Consider the following 18,192-nt stretch of genomic DNA (forward strand, 5'->3'; position numbering starts at 1 on the left):
CAACTAATCGAGTCCCTGGACATGTAGATTTTGGGAGAGCCGCAGTTGACTCCTTCCCGCATCACCGCTCCTGGGTCCCTCCATCCATAAACCCTGACCAAGTCCAAGAATGACGGTCAGCCACAAAGTTATGCAAGCCGGAAGAGACGAGCGGTGTCGTCAGACCTCACGGTTGGTGACAGAGCACTGTTGAGGGAGCTGTCGTCAGGAAGTAAATTCCGCATGCCGTTTGGTACCGCTCCTTGGACCATCATCCGTCGACACGGATCGTCAGTGGTGGCGCAATGTGGAGCTGATGTTGTCACCCGAAACATATCCCTATTCAAGAGGTTCCATCCTTCAGCTGATGTTGCCAAGGACGCACCTTACCCTGCTATGGACGGTGACATGATATCGCTGCCTGATGAGGACACTGTTGGTGACCCATGCCCCGAAGTGTCATCTGACAACATGCGGGCTCTGGTCCATGATGTTATCCCTTGTAACTCCAATCGAGACCCTGATCCAGGCCGGTCAGAGGCTACACGATACAACCTGCGCAGCAACCCAACTCCTATAAGACTACGCGACCATCTACTTGATGGATGACATTTGTTTTATTTTTAGGAGGAATCTAGTGTTGCGTGCCAGTGACGGAACTGGTCACCGGACACTACCACTGGTGGGAGGGTGTGGAAGCCACCTGTGTCAGAATGTTTTGTACCCCTGTAGTTTTCCTTGCTAGTGGTTTGCCCTGAGGTTGTAGGTGAGCAGATATAAAAATAAAGGGCGTGGCCAGAGGCGGGCAGTGAGGCAATGCACGAGGTTGGTGCAAGTTCGAGTAGCCTCCGCTAGCCACCCTCCGCCACACAGTTAAATATACTGGTGTCGTGTGTTTTCTTTTCACACCTAAAAAATTGAATGTCGGACGGCGCCGACATTACATGCTGCGCTCAGTCTGCGGTCGCTCTTCCCTGGTCCCGGATCGCCCAAAACAATGTCCCTCTCATTGCATCGTTACAGGAACATCATGCCACGTCATAAAATGTCAGCCTGAGCAAAATGATCACCTTCAAAGGGGTAATTATCATTCACATCAGTTAATAAAACCGGAGGCCTCTCCTCACCAGGAAATTGGCACTTTGATTGACAAACATGCATAGACGTTATTTCCAACGTTAGGGAAAAATATCAGTGAGTGGGTTAGCACAAAAATTGAAGAAACCAACAATTTGCTTTTCAGAAGTACAAAAAAAACATAATTAACGTTAAAGGAAATGTAATCATCAAAGACAGACATCAATGCTTGCTTTCTTGTTTTTTACAGTAAGGCCATAACATATTGGAGATCTTGCATTTTTCCGCAGATTAAGCACTTTGCAGCAACACAAAAGACTGTGCCAAACTGATTCGCTGGTGCATAGGCAAAGCTGTCACAACCTTTCCGGTTGCTTTGTAATTACCCACACTGCCTACCTACCAAACCCACTGTGAATACAATAAAATCTTAAGAATGTCACTGTCGCCTTACACTAATATTATGCTTTAGGTAGAATTATCTCTTCAAACGTGCTGCAGAAAAGAGACACGCATATGCCCAGCTTTCTTAATATTCAGGCACGGCTGCGTAAAAATTACCGGCACCACATTATGCGAAGGATTAAAAATGATGCTGGGTCATATTTAGTAAGTGGCGCGTGCTGATGATGTCATTGCCACGCTCGCTCTTAAGAGAAAGAGGACGCTGCTCTGATCTATGGTGCAAGGGAGAGATAGAGGCGCTGTGTGCGAGATTTGCATTTGAGGTCACCCTCTAATGCAAAGGTTAAACCCAGGACAAGTGTCTAAGGGTACATTTGATAATATGTTTAATTCTTCAAAAATGAAACCTTATGCTTATAACTATCATGCAATATTGCTTATGTCCCATGTTTCGGCCAAATTTCATTTGACGTCATGAATTTGCGCAAAGGCACGTTAAGGTTTTTTTTTTTGGTGTACATTTGGCCTTGCGTGTAAACCTACCAGTCTTTGCAATGCTTCTCTATCATCGGACCCGCCCTTCCATCGATTGATCACAAGGGAGCTTCAGTTCTTTGCCTCAAAGTGATTTTGGGCCTGCGCTCAAAACAATTTCAGCACAAAATAGGTTCTACAGACAGAAGTTGATTGGCACTCGCATATGTCACAGAAAGTGTCCTCTCGCGTTTTGCAAGCAGTCTTGCAAACCTATAAAACCTTTTGGGCCGTCGTGATATATCAACTGTTTTCTCGTCCACGCCAAAAGATCTTCATCAGATACACAGCAGTTTGTTTGACTGGTAACTTATCATGAGGCATCCGAACCTCCGGGATGCTGATGCCAGATTTGGCAAACATTGGGCCTCGCTATACCACGCGTTCCAAAGCGTTCGGATGGTCATGTCAATTAGTGCTATTTAATAAGACAAGCAAAATGGACATAGAAAAATTCACTCCCATTAGGATAAATGACCAAATTAAAGATGAATTACCAAATAAACCACTCAGTCTGCAAGAGGAAGGCTTCAGCTGCACAGATTATTGTGCAAAACCACACCACATACAACGATCACACACCATTTCTACACGATAGGCCCGTTATATAGGTATGATTTATACAGATGTAGCTTTTCACAGGTATAAAACTGATTTTAAGGTGTGCCTCAGACTGCAGATAAATACACCATCTTCATGAATGGACAATGTCTTTGGAATCTAGACAGGTTCAACTAGCTGCAACCAGAGTAGAGAAAAACATGCCTCTCTGCATCTCACAGTCTCCAACAATAGACGTTCTGGAATGTTCCTTTGTTTGATGATGTCAGCTGGGGCCTTGCGATGCACTGTGACGTCATTCACCAGATGGTACCTTTAATAGGAGTTTTAAACTTCTAATCCAGGTGACTTGTAAATGCAATATTACCCCACCTGAAATTAAAGATTAATCAGATGGCGGTAATTAAAACAATGTTAAAATACTGTGATATTCCAAGTATTCTTGCCTAGTGTCTTCCAAGAAACAGGAAATTACTGTGGGACTCCCAATTACAGCACCCATTTCCCACTGTAATCCCGCACCTCTTTCCATTCCACCTGGTAGACTGTCTGACATTCAGCTAGTGACATGGGGAAGGAAATTAAGTAAAATGCAATATTTCTGCATTTTTTGTAATTGTGGCTACAGCAGAAAACAGTCAATCAATCAATCAATATTGTAAAAGAGCGGCTGCTCACCCGTGAGGGTCTCAAGGCACTCAGTGCGTATGGATGAGTCGGTAATTGAATTTACCATGTAACAGAGGCATCGAGGACATTTCAGATTTGATGTATAAAAGTGGTTTATCCAGTCAGTGTCCATGGGGAAATGTGTTCATGCTTCAGGGCCTTAATTTTCTATATAGCCCACTTTTAATACAGCAGAACAAAGTTATGGTGTATGTAGAGGGCTACAGTGATTCCCCAACCATTTGCATGGCGTGAATGTTTGTGACTACCCAAAAACATGTGATCTTGTGTGTGGATATAATCCTTCTGAACATTCCGGCCACTCCCTACCCACAGGAGTATATTTTCTATCTTGGCAACCTCTGTGTAAGTAGACCCGTTTTACGAATGCAATATCAACTTTCCTGAGAAGGAGAGAAGGATAAGTGCCTTTGCTCTCTTAAATTAAGCTATTTGTGCGTGTAATTTCGATTTACCCAAACTGACAGCGTGAAGAATAAAGCACTGTGATTTTTTTCCCTTTGAAGTGGTAAAAGCTTGCTTTTTTTGTTAAGCAATTTTACCTATGGAGCTTTACATAAACAGTTTGAATGAATGTATTATCCTCATTAAACTGGTACTCATTTCTTTCACCTTTAAAGGATGAGTTGGCCACGCCATTATGCTAACGTGACACGAAGGTCACAGACAGCTCTCTCCAGTGGGAGAGGAGGTTTCATGCTACACTTCAACAAAACAAGAGTCTTATAGAACAAGCATTTGCAATTCAATGGGTCTCCCGTTTGCTTGAGTTAGAGCTATTAGTGTTGTAAATTCCTAAGTGGACTTTTCTTGAAACTTAAATTGAAAATGAAAAGTAAAACATTTGACATAAGCGCGCCGATTCAAAGTGCCACAGCTGCCATGAGCACGGAGACGAGACATAAAAGGAAAAAAGTTTGCTCGCAGTCAAAGGTATCGGCAAATGTGCAATTATCCATGTAACAGGATCGGCGTCCAAGGCGGTAACAAATCTGCCCCAAAGAGGGACAAACATAAAGCATTTACCAATGATGACAAAGGATTTTTGAAAGGCAAGCCCAGGAACGAGTGAAAGTGATGGGTGTGGTTAAAAGCCCACAGATAGATTACCACAGGCCAGAACGCTTGCGCACTTGACCTAAAAACAACAAATGAGATATATAAACATTTCATGTGACTAGTTGGAATATTCACATCAACAAGTAGGGCCTGATTTTGAATGCCCTGTAGAGATATACAAAATGTATTGCACCCAAAAAATCTGATACACCTGGGTTCGGAATTCTTTTGGTGCAATAAATTATGTCTATTTTGAGTTTTCACTCAGTATTGCCACATTTTTATTCTTACCAGTGAATACAGAGCCTGTTAAATTTTGTAGTATTCCATCTACCAAAATTTTTCGGGGGGTGTAGACTTTATCGTACCCGACCCCGGCCGAATTGCGCCTGCCCTGACAGCAATGTCCTTTACACAAACCACGCTCCCCTCTGGAAGGCCTACACCACCTGCTGTCATCAGGTCTACCCATGGATGTCATTTAGGGGTCACCAGGGGTTCCAACTGGGACCCCTGGCTTGCTCTTTGCTACCCCTGGCACTGTCTTTGCGACCCCTGGCATCAGAGGTGGCAAATTCAGTGCCAGGAACACAGGGGCAGCTCGTCCTTATGGATGGCAGCTGGGGCTCCACCCTTTGTTTTCTGTCAATTTTTCAATTACATTAATAGTGAATAATAGTATATTCTTAATCATTAGTGTAATACATATGGCCTTCCATGGCAGGTGAGGTAAATTAAAATGCTTTTAAATGTATGTTGTGTGCATGCTTGCAGGTGAGTTTGTTTATGTGAGAGAGGGTGTATGTAAGTGTGAATTTGTGTGCAAGTGCATTGGGGCTACCCCAATTGGGGGGGGACCCCGCTTATGGTGGTGGCGATGGACCAGAAAAGCAGGGATGGGGGGGGGGGGGGGCGCGAGGCACCCCCAACCCACACCCCTGAACAAGGGCATAGGTCATTGGGTGTTTTGCTGCTGCTGCCCCGGAGGCACTTCTAGTCGTTCCAGGGCCACCCGCAACTATGATGCAATAGTATTTGCCTTTATAAGGCGGGCGTGGTCGGCGAGCAGGTCTCTTGCTCGCCTGCCATGTCAGCAGCTTTCGAACGGCCCAACCAACAAAGTAAAATGGCGTGTTTCTCCATGTTTTCCTCTGTTTTTCTGTCTCTCCTTTTGTTTTGCAGGGGCCAGCACGAGGAGGTCACCACACCTCCGACACCTGCGGTATCACAAACAACCCACGCGACCCACGAGGAGCCGTACAGGTTTAGGGTAGACCATCCCAGTGCAAGGGATAGATCATGTGGTGACTTCGAAGGGGCTTGCCTCACCCCAGCCTCCTTTATTGCAGTCGATGGTTCAATCGTTGCCGGTGTTAAGAGCGGGTCAGCCTGCTAGCGCTTGTATTAGCCAAGTAGCAGTTCCCGCCACAACAGAGAGTGTGGTAGGGTTGGTGATGTGTCTGCAACGGCTATGGGGGTTTTGCGAGGTGGGCATGTCAGCCAGCAGGACCTCGTGGGACAGTTGGCTTTAGTGTTACCATGGCTTTCTAAGGTGGGTATGCTGCCAACCTTTTTGGTGGAGGGCTCTTTGGCGGGTATTAGTGAAGGCGACGTTATGGAGAGGGCTCGGCATTTGGTTTCACTTCTGGGTACCAAGAAAGATAGCCAGGGGTCCCATGGGAAGGAACTGGGGTCAGGCCATAGTGAAGGGATGCAGAAGGCTATCTGCCCGTCATGAACTCCTCCAGTGGAGGGTCAGGTGGCCCTTGCTCCAGTGTCGTCTGTGCAGGAAGTTGTTTCTGTGTCAGGGGTATCCACCCGACATTCAGCTAGTGATTTGGGGAAGGAAATTAAGTAAAATACATTATTTCTGCATTTGTTGTAATTATGGATACAGCAGCAAACAATGCTTATGGATGAGTCAGTAATTGAACTTACCATGTAACGGAGGTATTGAGGACATTTTAAACTTTTTTTTTTCCAACTCTTTTTATTAAACATTCTGGGGTGTCACTGATACAATCGATCACAAATTGATCAGTCCTGGACATACATGTATATGCTTCTCATACGTACAGACCATATTATGCAGTATACACAGGTGGTTGTTGTGGCTTGTGTCAAGAGATTTTGTCATTACGATAACAATCCTTAGAATTAAACTCATGTTGCATGGGTGGTGTCCAGCTAAAGCCTGCTCTGGTTAAGAAATATGTAAGTGTGATTGTATAAATATGTGATCACTTCTATCCTCACGCCTAGGGTATACACCAGTGCTCTGTTATGTAGCACACGATTTCAAGGGATAAGAATGTGTCAGATGGGCCTTGCCCTGTGTTTAGGATGGCCCCTGCCATGTTCATAGGACCCACATGCATGCTTGGTGAACCGCCCGTCTGGCCGCCCCATGTGCTCCCAGCAGAGTGCCAGACTAGATCTGCGTTCAGGCCTCTCCAGGGTGTAGTTAGTCTATGGGTGGGAAGAAGTCTGTCATTTGTCCACTGCGGCGTGTTATGCACCCTATTTAAGGTGGGTGTATTGACGTGTCTTCGAAGTGCTGCAGGCTCAGTTTGCGAAACAACTGAAGTATGAGGTCTCTGTCCAGGTAATTGAGTAACCTGGCTATCATAGGGCGAGGATGTGCTCCTGGTGGTGGTGCTATGCCCGGGACCGTGTGGGCACGTTCAATCGAAAAGAATTTAGGGATTTTGTCCCGCAGTACTGTGTCGGTTAGCCATTTTTCTAGGAACAGTTCGGCACAGGGGCCCTCGACCCACTCTGGAAACCCTACCAGTCTGATTTTATTTCGCCTAGATCTCCCTTCAGCATCGTCAGCTCTGCTCTTTAACCCGTCCACTACTGACGACAGGCGTTGCACTTTGTCTTGTAGCGCCTCCACTGTTGGGGTCAATCCACCCAGGTCCTTTTGCGTCCCCGAGACCCGGTCTGCCAGCGCCCGTTGGTCAGCTCCGAGTAGTCCGACATCCGCAACTACTGCCCCAATCTGTACTTCCAGAGTTGTTCTGGTATCAACAATAGCCTGCAGTACCTTTTCAAATTGTGTAGTATGGTTGCGCAGTGTAAGCTCCATCTGCCACAACGCTTGAGCAGTCGGGTCTTGCTCCATGGTTGGAGTATCAGGGACACCCTTAGCCTCAAGAGGTGTTTCCGGCAATTTTGATCTGCCCATTTGGTCGTTTCAGCCAGCTTGATTTTCCACAGGGGAATAGTGCTAGGAATAGGATGCGCAGAATTTTGTGTCAGGTTACTCACAGTTCTAGACGAATACTGTGGACTTTCCTCCACGTATGTTCCGACTAAATGTCCGCTCAGCATAGGGCAGCCAGCGCCCACTTTGGGGTCTAAAACTCAGTCTTTCTCCCAGGGAATGAGGGTAACGCTAGTGTTCCGATCAATGCCGGTTTTAGGCCTGGCAGGCAACTGATGTAACTGTAGGGCCAGTCCCCCGATGCCTCCCTAGCTTCACCGCTCCAGCCCCTCGAGCCTCGGCGCATTCCAGCGGTGTAGCACCATCTCTGTGCTTCCTCCAGCCAGGGGACCCGAGGTTTGCGGCAGGTCGTAGGCCCCAGGGCCTTTATCTGCCGAGTTGCGCCGCGCGGCTCGATGCGTGCCACCGATCAGCCGGCCTCTCCACTCGGCACCGCTTCCCCGTCACATGCGGCCAGCTCCACGGACTCAACCAGGTCCCGGAGTAAGATGAGGCACACTCACCAGCAACCACGGTGGCCCTCGGTAGTCAGAGGGTGCCCCCGGCCTCCTCCGCACCAGGCAAGCGCCGCCCCGCACAGTGTCTCTCCTCTATGCCACGGGCTCCTCCACCAGCCGGCCGCCTCAGGCCCCGCGCACCATCACCCCGCCCAGCAGAGCCATCGCGCGGGCTAAAATCTTCGGGGCCACTCCAGTGGTGCCAGGGCAGTCGGAAGACATGCAATCTGCCGATATTAATCAGGGATCGCTATTGGAGCAGGAGATTTCGCACGGCGGGATCGGAGCTGCAGATTAAGCTGCCGCTCTGGTCGCCATCTTGGCCACGCCCCACGAGGACATTTCAAAGTTGATGTATAAAAGTGGTTTACCCAGGCAGTGTCCATGGGGAAATGCGTTGATACTTCAGGGCCTTAATTTTCTATATAGCCCACTTTTAATACAACACAACAAAGTTATCCTGCATGTAGAGGGACTGCGATGATTCCCCAACCATTTCCATGGCGTGAATGTTTGCGACTACCCAAAAACATGTGATCTTGTATGTGGACATAATCCTTCTGAACATTCCGGCCACTCCCTACCCACAGGAGTATATTTGCTAACTTGACAACCTCTGTGTAAGTAGACCCGTTTTAGGAATGCAATAGCGACTTTCCTGAGAAGGATAAGTGCCTTTGCTCTTTTAAATGAAGCTATTTGGCGTGTAATTCTAATGTACCCAAGCTGACAGCTCGAAGAATAAAGCACTGTGATTTTTTCCCTTTAAAGTGATAAAAGCTTGTTTTTTTTTTGTTCAGCAATTTTACCTATGGAGCTTTACATAAACAGTTCGAATGAATGTGTTATCCATATTAAACTGGTACTCATTTCTTTCACCTTTAAAGGATGAGTTGGCCACGCCATCATGCTAACCTGTGACACGAAGTTCACAGACAGCTCTCTCCAGTGGGAGAGGAGGTTTAATGCTACACCTTAACAAAACAAGAATCTTATAGAACAGAACAGCATTTGCAATGCAAGGGGTCTCGCGTGTTGGCTCGAATTAGAGGTATTAGCATTGTAAATTCCTAACTGGACTTTTCTTGCCACTTAAATGGAAAATGAAAAGTACAACAGTGCACATAAGCGAGCCGATTCAACGCACCATTGCCACCATGAGCGTGAAAGGGAGAGACAAAAGGAAAAAGAGGTTCGCTCGCAGTCAAATGTATCAGCAAACGTGCAAGTATCCATGTAACAGGGTCGGTGTCCAAGGCAGTAAGAAATCCTCCCCATGGAGGGACAAACGTAAAGCATTTACCAATGATGACCAAAATGATTTTTGAAAGGCAAGCCCAGGAACGAGTGAAAGTGATGGGCGTGGCATGGGCCTGGTTAAAAGCCCACAGATAGATTACAACATGCCAGAGCGCTTGCACTCTTGATCTAAAAACAACAAATGAGATATATAAAATAATTTCGTGTGACTCGTGGAAAATTCAAATCAACAAGTAGGGCCCGATTTTGAATGCCCTGAAGAGATGTACATAATTTACTGCACCCAAAATATCCAATACATCTGGGTTTGGGATTAATCTGGCACAATAAATTATGTCTATTTTGAGTTTTAACTCAGTAGTGCCACATTTTGAGTCTGAGCAGCAAATACGGAGCCTGTATAATTTCGTCAGGTTTCATCTACCAAAATTTTTCGGGAGTGTAGACTTTGCCCTAACAACAATGTCCTTTACACAAACCACCTCCCCTCTGGAAGGCCTGCACCCATTGCTATAACCAGGTCCCCACAAGGACGTCATTTAGGGGTCGCAACTGCGACCCCTTGCTTGCTCTTTGCGACCCCTGGCATCAGAGGTGGCAAATTCAGTGCCAGGTACACAGGGGCAGCTCGTCCTTATGGACTCGTTGTTTTCGATCATTTTTTTAATTACACTAATAATGAATAATAATATATTACTAATCATTAGTGTAATAAAAATTGGGTACAATTAGCTGGAATAAGGCTTCCCATGGGAGGTGAAAATGTTTTTAAATGCATGTTGCGTGCTTCCGGGTGAGTTTGTTCATATGAGAGAGTGTATGTAAATGTGAATTTGTGTGCAAGTATGTGTGTGAGTGAAAGTGGAGGTGAAGGGGCGTGTGATGTCACTTCCGCTACCCCTGCCATTTCGATGAATTGATGCCCATGGGTCCACCCCGTGCACCGACCACGACCCACTGCCAGGCAGCCTTTGCCGTGACTGGCCGCGGCGCAGTATCGCTTCCCGACAATGAAGGCAACCCTGGGCCCCTGGCTTGTCCCTTTGTCCTTGAGAGGGAGCCCGGGGCAGGAGCGCGTGTTGGGTTTCTTGTCTGTGCTGGAAATGCGCCCCGGGGACGTATTATTCTCACCACCGCGGCTCGGAGTTCAAGTGTACCTGCCTCCTCCGCGGAGACGTCTCAGTAATGGTTCTGTCACTACCCCGGGCCCGCACCGGTCTTCTGCTACAAACATGTCTCGGTGGCTTTCACGACGCTCTCGAGGCGGCCTGGGAAGCGCCCTGACGTGCGACGCAGCGCCTCGAGCTCTGACCTTGTTTGTCTAATTGAGCAAAGGGGGCCGAGGAAGGTTTCCCGCCACAGCATCCGAGGCACGTGGCAAGAACCACTGGCTCCCGCCTTCACCGTATGTGAGTGAACACAAGTGTGTCTTGAGAGAAGGATTTCTCCAAGACCTTGTATTGGGCATAAACTGGGCGAATACTTGATTACTAGATTTCAAAAGGTCGCACTGTTGGAGGCAGCATTGACTATCTGGCCATACACAGGAATCATGTTCTAGTGCATTTGGGGCCTGATTTTTAAAACTTTGCAATCGCAAAGTCTTTTCAACTGACTAAATGCAAAGTCACAATTTACAATCCACTAAAGGGTTTTCTTAGGAGGAACCTATTATTTGGGCACGGATACAATGGGGCCAGAATTTCTGATTCAGGGTGGACAGGGTGAGGGGTCAAGAGCCGGTGTGGGAGAATGAGGCCACAGCAGGCCAAGGCAATGCTGCGGGGAGCATCGTCGCCAGCTACGGTGCAGGATGGCGGCCCGGCTGCATCTGTGGTTTCACAAGGAGCAGGTTCTTACACAGTAAATTCAGGTCTGGTATTCCAGACCCAGTATTAATGGGCCAAGGAACACCAGGTTACTTGTAGTTTCTCAGAGCAGTATCACCACCATATCTCCCCCCACTCTCCCATTCCCAGCCCCAGAAATACTGCTCCAGGTACTCCATAATGAGGCATAAAGTGCTTTGCAATTCGTAATAATTTGAGGACAGTTACTGTGACCCTCTGTGCATCAATTTGAAACAGGCAGAAAGGCATCATCCCTCGAGATCGCATAGGTAGCAAAGGTATGCACAGCTGCTTGGTTACCATTTTTGTGGTGGATGTAGTAATTCACAAAACAAGTACTGCCTGCTTGTGCAGGCTACAAATCTTTGGAAGTGCAGACAACAGTATCAAGGACAGGCACATGATCCCCCACTATTTAAATGACAGTGTGCCACTTGTCAGACCTACTCCTGTCCTTTATTGTTCTCGCATGAGAAAGCCCATGCACTGTCACTTGCAAGGCATTTCGTTTGCATACAAGAGACTCAGAGCCCAGCCATTGCTTACCATTCGTTGGCATCACTGCCAGTCTTGTTTGTGGCTCTGGTTTAGTCAGCAAGTCTGCTGGCTTCAATTTGGCGGCACTTTCTATATCCGTGTTTCCTCCTTCCCTGGAGCATGGACCAAGAACTGCTTCCTTTTTTTTTGGGAGTGTCTTTCCACTGATTGAGTTTTCTCTCTAAGCCTAATTTTTTCTTCTACCCTGCAGCACTTCATAAGAGTTTATGCATTTTTAGGTTGTCTTACTGCTAGTGTTGCTTCACGCCGTTGCTTTAACCCAAGGGTCTCCAAACTTTGCTATAGTGAGAGCTACTTCTGATCGGTGAAAATCATCATGTGCTACTAAAGGCATAGGAACTCGCGCATTGTTACAAGCCACCCCCACCCCTAGCTTCATTGACTTAAAGTCTAATGTCCATAGAGCCAGCTAGGAATGTTTGAACAAAATACTTTGACTAGTGGCACTATGACATGGTTGCCATGTGTGTCAGTGAGAGGGTGGTCTTTAGAGATGTATGAACATATGTGCGTATGGCTAGGATATATGTGTATGGGTGACTGAAAGGCTGTGTTGTATGTATTTGTGGCACAGAACAAACCTTCGCCATATGTACACCTCTCCATGCCTAACACAAATAAACAGCCATTTTTTATATGGGAGGAGTTTAAAGTGGAAAAAAAATGTTCAACAAAAATGTTTATCATAATGAGTATTGTTCTCCACTTTAAATTTCTCCCACTTATAATCATGGCTGTATTTTTCAGTTATAAATATAGCATGTGTGAGAGCAAGATGACTGCTGTGTGCAAATGGGACACTTTGAAAAGGGAGAAAATTAAACGGAAGAGTTAACTTTGTATATATGGATTTCATAAAAATTATAATTTACAGAAAACGAGCATTGCTGCATTGTGGGAAGGGTACTAATTAGAGAGTTGCAAGATAATGCATGCGATTTGTATTCAAGGTACATCCTACAGAACAAATTTCAATGCAGAAAGTACCGCCCTAGGTAAGTCGCATAAAGTGTGTACTTCGTTGTCATTACACATTACTTAGGGAAATATTGCGCGATATTACGCTTGCCTTTTGTTTCCACTTGATTTAGTTAGACCTTCGGATTTCATGCAAAGTCTAATCATGCCATTTCAGTACATCTGACTGACTTTGTTTGGAATCCTCAGGGATTGTGTGGTTTTCCCACTCATTACACCCAGTTTATATATATGTTCTGTGGTGCAAAGCAGGTGTGATGCTGAGCTCACATTAATATTCAGCACCCAAAAGCTTTTGCATGCGAAGATTGATAAGTGCTGCCATTTGCACTGTGAAGCACTACTTTGCATTGCATGAGCTTTCACACAAATATATGGTAAACATGTGCTGTGGTGCTGTGTAGGAATAGCTGTAATAGCCTGGCTACCAGATTTAGTCTCACAGTGATGACTTAGGTGGATTAAGAAAAAGCTCTTGCCTCTCTAGGTTCGTGGTTTGAGTAGAGGTCTAGTTTGGTTCTTGGTCTGTCTCGTTCCAACTGTTGTACAGTCTTGTGATGAATAGCAGGCAGCAAATAAATTAATGGTAATGAGATTTACATTTGAATCCATCTCTACCGAGCACACATTGATCCTCAGAAGATATGTCGGTATCTAGGCAACCAGTCTCTTTGAGGACTTCTGCAGTTTTTGTGAATCAGGTTGACGTTTCAAATGCTCTTCTTGAGATGTGGCCATATTTTGTGCTTTATTAAAGAGGGCCGACGCAGTTTCCGCACCCACTTAACGCTTTGGATTCAACTAGGCTTGTAGGCTTGATAACTGGCATCATGAGTTAAATTTTTCTAGATGCAGACGTAGGTACTACTTTCAGGAGTAGCTCCGGTGCTGCCAATATTGCTTGCTTAATCTTCACAGCGCCATTACTCTAGTCCAGTTTAGAGTCTAGTGCTACATATACACAGGAAATATTTTCTTTTAAGGTGTACAGATGTTCTCTAATTCCTTTAGTATAGGATTGTCATAGGGTTCTTGCCAGGCTTTTAGTTGTTTGAAGCGACACAGGAGAGCTGTGGATTTCCAAAGGCAGCATCTTGCGACTGAAGCCGCCAGCTGGTACTCTGTCTTGGTAAATGAGGACTCCTAAGCCTTTCTGCAGGACCTTCAGTACCGGTGGTTGGACAACGCCTAAGTTTCTGCAGAACTGATTTTGAGTGGAGTGGGATACAGTACAACCAAGTAGCATAAAAATCATCCATTCTGCAATATCTACTCAGACCTATAGGCCTGAAAATAAATAGCTCTTTAATTTCTGAAAAATATTCCAGCGTAAAAATCTACAAAAAGCTAAAAAAAACAAAAACAGTACCAAATGGAATTAGCCATTTCAGAGTTATAACAGTGACTAGTGAGGATAAATAGCAGATGACATGCACGCTTCTGTGACCTACTAAGTGGCAGCACCCCCAGATCTGAGGGAGCTAGATCCAGTGGTGACCGAGAGCATTAGTTTGGGTAACGTGAAGTGAGCTGCTCAGACAAGGTGCCTCCAGGGGAGTTTGGGGAATAGGGATTCCCAACTTACATTCTTCTGAAGCAGACAGGGGTGCCCCTTTACCATCGCCTCCGGTGGCTGCAGACCAGACTGGTTGTGGCCAGGGCAGTTCAGCAGGACTCTGGACAGGACCCTTCATGAAATGTGAGAGAATCTGATCCTGTTACCTCAGCTGGTTAATCGCCATAAGCAAATGTAGAGATTATCTCTGTAGATGCGCACTCACAGCACAATCCTCATTCTCTCTAGACTTATCATAGCCATTCACTGTATCAAGTATAAGGTTCAGTGTTTTCTTCTCCTGCTTATTCCCAAGCTCATAACTCTGCCCAGCAACCCTCTCTCGCTCTTTCTTTCTCTCCAAAGAACAGTCAGCAGCCTTCACGAGTGGCCCATTCATTCACTTAGAAAAAATATAGGGTGGGGATTCCTGTTTCCTAAACTTCCCTGCAAGTACTTCTATTTACCAGTTCCATTTATGACAAGCAACCTAGGGCATCTGTTCCCCATCCTAACCCCCTCCCACAATGTGTTTAATTCTGGAAGCATTGCTGTGATCTACAGACTCTTGCTGACCACGGATGCTGCAGATACCAGGAAACGCTGAAAGCTATGATCATGATTGAGGGGTAATTGCCCAAAGGTTTATCACTGTGGGACTACAACATAAAGTGAACTGGTGGTTGCAGGTACAGCCCACTGGCACTCATTTTTGGGAACCAGATATTATTTTTCATAATCACACCTTGACGCAGAACATGTGAGAAAAGGGCAACAAAAAAAACAAACAAAAGTGGGAAAGAAGGAAGAAGAAAAAGATGGGAAAACATTGACAAAGGGAGAAAGAAGTGATAAAAAAAAGAACCCTAGGGAGCGAGATAAAGGGGAATAGAATGAGGTTGGAGGGTGAAAGAGGTATGAGGTGGAATCAAGACTAGACAGCCTTCAAGTTGAGCCTGGACATTAGGTAGCCCCAGCCACTGGCCTCTGACCAAAAAATCTGAGTCCTGGCAACTACTCTTCATCAAGTATTTTGGAGCAGATCTCCAAAGCCCAGTGTTTGGGGGTCCACTTTAGGCCTGAAAAGTCACAGAAGGCCTTCTGTGCATGACTGGGGCTCGAGCCCTAGTAATATTTTAGCTGAGGGCTCGTGAAACTTACCAAAGTCCGGGCTCTGCACGGAAACCAAAGCACCAGTACCGAGGCTTTGCTCTCATCTTTTAAATTCAGACACTTCATTTGCAGCGGGTGTTAATTCGTGGTGAGGACACAGGAAGGGTAGGGTTGCAGGTGGAGCCCACACCCATGGGAGCGTTCGTCTTAGCGGGTGGGAACGTTGTTAAGAAGATGCATCGTTTTAGTAGAATTTTAAAGCTTATCCATTAGCGCTGGAATTGTTAAACCTGCCCATTAAATACATTCTCCACCCTTTCACTACCGTGCTGATGAACTTTTGATTGCAGTCAATAATAGAAGTGGGAAATCAAAAAAAAAAAAATGTATTAAACATAGTTGCTGAGGGACACATTGTTTTGTGTGATGTGGCGTAACTGTCAGAGCTGCAGACTTTGGAACTTGGGAACCAGGTAGGGCTCTCAACATTTGAAACTTGGGAACCAGGTAGGACCCTCAACATCGGTCAACATCCTGTGATTCTGGGTAAATCACGTAATCTCCCCGTGCCTACAAAAAATGAATGTGTCCTTGTGTGATGCAACTGGTGCTCATGTAAAGCGCTCCCATACCTTTGGGTTCAGTTCCCACTATAAATGTTTTTTTTTTTTTAAATGCGAAACTTCAGCCATTTCTGGCTTTTCAGGCACCACAATACTGCATTCTGAGACTTCTAAACATTGCAGAAATAGTCGGTGCTCTGAACTCCAAGTAGCCAATCCCACTGGAGTTACCTTGGGAACTGCTGCTGAGCACTGCCCATCGCACAAGTACTTTCACTTTTATCCAGTGCTTCACTCTTCCAAAAGAACCCTGGCCGAGCATACTTGGACCCTGTGCATTCATGTCTAGCCAATTTCTCAGACCTCCTGATCAAATCAAGGCTCATATTCCCAGGCATTGTTGGTTACGTCTTGGAAACAGGCAAGCAACCTCACATCCGCGCAACACCGCCTCTGCTTATCCACAAAATAAGAAACGTACATTAGAAAGCTCTGCGGTAGAAAAAAATGTCATTTCATTTTGAACCAGCGGCCCCTGCTGAGGTCGCTGCTTTTCTGTCTTGGCTTTGAAGGGAGGCAGGGATGGTGGCCTGCCAAGAGAGGCTCTTTCTGGCAGCAGCTCTAAGCCTGTCCCCACAGAGGGACAGGCAGGCTGTGGAGAAGGGTTGTGAAGTACCCCACTGCTAAACACTTCATAAAGTACTCCCTGCGTTTCTGCTCTTTTAGCCCAAGTGGGAGGACGCAAACAAAACAGCTCATGTGAGACCAGACAGGAAATGCATGATGTGATGAGGAAAAAAAAACTGACTTCCAGCAAAACAAAAGCAAAGCCAGTCTGAGTATCAGATACACTGGTTAATGAGAGGATTCATTCCCACCGAACAGCAAGGCAAACAGTATCTAGACACACAAATAAGAGAAAAAGAAGTCAGGGGCTCTTTAGAGGGCGATGCGGGGGTTGTTAGTACTTAGTGAGAAAAGAGAGGTAATGGAAGAGGATAGAGGGAGATCGAGAACGTGAACGAGGGAGAAGAAACGGGGAAAAGACTAAGAATAACAGAAAGCTTAAGAGAGAAACAAAGCTGTAGAAAGAGCACTATCATTATAAGGCAGGCGAGGTGTAAGGCTTAATTGATGCAGGCGATTCTAACAAGTGTGATGCTGAGAAATGGAATATGGGTTTACCTAATTCTCATAAACTCCATAAGAATCTCAGATGGGACATGGCACAGAAGAAGATTCTTGCTTTGTTTCCCTATCTGGAACCCACCAATCAGTTTAACTCCAACATATGTTTCAGCCAATGACCAGGGTCACTGGAATAATGCGACTGTGTAGTCGCTGCGGCTTTCGCATAGTTATCGATTTCCCACATTTGTCACATAATCAATCATCTGCTGCATAATGTGTAAAAGTGTCGATTTTAACAAAAATAATTGTTCCTAGCTCCAATGGTTCAAAAGTTACTAAAAACTCTGCAACACTTGTTGCTGTGCAGGGGAAGGCTCGTGACAGAGGTTGACTGGTCACTTTTCTATTGCTTATTGCTATATTTGAGTGTTAAATTGTACTACTGAGGTGCAACCAATGCCCCGGCAGTGTCAACAAGTTTAATTTTCCAAAATAATGAAGTGATACTATCACAAAATGTGCCACATTACCCCACATAATTTGCCTTTTCTTGCAGCACAATTTACTCAACCCAGCTGCATAATTTGGCCCTCCGCTGTTGCAGAATTCCAGGGGCCCTGCCAATGACTGAGGTCACATGATTGAGGGCAGACCACCCTCTCTCCGCCGCTTTGGGGTGAGGACGGGGAGTCGCATAGATGGCTGTACATGGGAGGCCTGAACTTGAGAACAATACAGGCTTTTTGTAGCATTTAGGTATAAGCTTATGTAGATGTAGTCGGTGAAGTTTTTCGGAAATCCTGGCAAATTACTAGAAATTCCTTGTGTGGTGCAGAGACCAATCCCAACATACAGAATTAGTTTTTTTAACAACTTACTTGACATATCTGCCAAACGTCTCTTTGTCAAACATCCTAAATCCATCCCTGGCTAATGTACAATTCCTTTGCCTTAAACACACCTAAAACTGCTCCAAATCTAGGAGATGGTCCTGGGGTCAAAAGCTGCTTGACACCATTTTCACAACCCCCAGAAGTTTGGTGACTATAAGTCCATGCGCTCCTCTGTGATGAGTGCAGCGGACAATGGAAAGAGAAATGTTTTTTCATAGGAAGCTAAGGGTGTGATGCTTGGCGGAAATATCCTTACACTT

Source organism: Pleurodeles waltl, chromosome 7, assembly GCF_031143425.1.
Source record: "Pleurodeles waltl isolate 20211129_DDA chromosome 7, aPleWal1.hap1.20221129, whole genome shotgun sequence".
Classification (NCBI taxonomy): Eukaryota; Metazoa; Chordata; class Amphibia; order Caudata; family Salamandridae; genus Pleurodeles; species Pleurodeles waltl.